The sequence below is a fragment of the Cebus imitator genome, unplaced genomic scaffold (assembly GCF_001604975.1).
Source record: "Cebus imitator isolate Cc_AM_T3 unplaced genomic scaffold, Cebus_imitator-1.0 Scaffold1000, whole genome shotgun sequence".
Classification (NCBI taxonomy): Eukaryota; Metazoa; Chordata; class Mammalia; order Primates; family Cebidae; genus Cebus; species Cebus imitator.
This window is the reverse complement of record NW_016108315.1, coordinates 11412-12987: the sequence shown is the minus strand read 5'-3', so window position 1 is coordinate 12987 and position 1576 is coordinate 11412. Positions and strand designations below refer to the sequence as shown.

Here is a 1576-nt window from a genome sequence, read left to right as displayed (position 1 = left end):
AGTTCACATAACATAACCTTTTTTTTGGAAACAGGGTCTCATTGCCCAGGCTGGAGTGCAGTGGCACAATCTCAGCTCACTGCAGCCTCCACCTCATGGGTTCAAGAGATTCTCCTGCCTCAGCCTTCTGAGTAGCTGGAATTACAGGCACACACCACCACACCCTGTTCATTTTTGTATTTTTAATAGAGGCAGGGTTTCACCATGTTGGCCAGGCTGGTCTTCAACTCCTGACCTCAAGTGATCTGTCCGCCTCAGCCTTCCAAAGTGCTGGGATTACAGGTGTGAGCCACTGCGCTGGCCAAAATTTACCATTTTTACATGGGTGATTTGGTGGCATTCAGCACAGTCATAGCATTGCACAGGCGTCACCTCTGTGTAATTCCAGGACGTTTCCACAACCCCAAAAGGAAACCCTGTACCCCTTAAGCAGTTGCTCCCTGCTTACCTCCGTGGCCCCTGCTAACCCCAGCCTGCATTCTGTCTCTGTGGCTTGGCATCTTCTGGACGTTTCATCTGGACCTTTGTCTGGCTTCTGGCACTCAGCAGAAGGTCTTCTGGGTTCCTCCGGGCTGTGGCGTGCATCAGGCCCCCTTCTTGTGAGGGGTGAATAGTGTTCTATCACCTGTTCATCTTGGGATGGACATATGGTGCCTTCCACCCTTTGGCAGTTATGAAAAGTGCTGTCAGGGACATTCCCATTACAAATATCTGAGTCTCTGCTTTCAGTTCTCTGGGGTGTGTACCTAGGCCCCAGGCGTGAAATTGCTGGGTAATTGTTTGGTTTTTTGAGGCGCTGCCATGCTGTTTTCCACAGTGGTTGAATCATGTTTTATTCTCAGCAACAGCACACAGCGGTCAGTGTTTATCACGTCCTCACCTCCATGTGTTATTCTCTGGTGTGTGTCTGACTCTGGCCACCCAGTGGGTGCACAGGGCCATCCCACTGTGGCTCTGGCTTGCCTTCCCTGGTGACAGTGCTGGGAACATCTTTTCCTGGGCTTGCTGGCCAGCTGCATCTCATTGGAGCAGCATCTCTTTGAGGCCTCTGTCCATCGTCCCCAGGGCGGCCATCCTGGTATGTGGCTGACTTCACTGTCATGTCTCCACCCAAGGCTTCTGAGAAGTGGTTGTGTCTCCTGGGTGGCCGTCCTGCCATGTGGCTGACTTCACTGTCCCATCTGCACCCAGGGGTGCTGAGCAGCAGCTTCGTCCAGAGGCGTCTCCATCAGCGTCTGAGCCCCAGGTCCCTTTTGAGGCAGGTGTGGGATCATCTGATTTCTCTTGTGAGCACAGAGTCACCACCATCCTCAGGAACTCTGAGAACACTCTCGGAAGACCTCCTTCCCTGTAACCTCAGCTCATGTCATATTAGGGGTGTGAGGAGACTTGGGTCCTAGTCACAGTTCCACCATGAGTGTGAGAGGTGAGTGCTGGGCCTTCGTTTCCCAGCACAGAATGGGGAGAGGGCTGTCCGTGTTCTCCAGTGGGTGGCTCAGGCCGGGTGTTGGAGGAAGAGCTTGAGGAAGTGAGGGCTGTGCCTGTGTGTGCAGGGATGGTGGCACCTCCGAGGCCA

The 1576-nt window shown here is 53.6% G+C and overlaps 1 pseudogene; it reads left to right on the top strand.

Annotated features, from left to right (window-relative positions):
• LOC108298572 overlaps positions 1-1262 on the top strand; it is a 17542-nt pseudogene extending 16280 nt beyond the window's left edge.
• Positions 1263-1576: the final 314 nt, after the last annotated feature.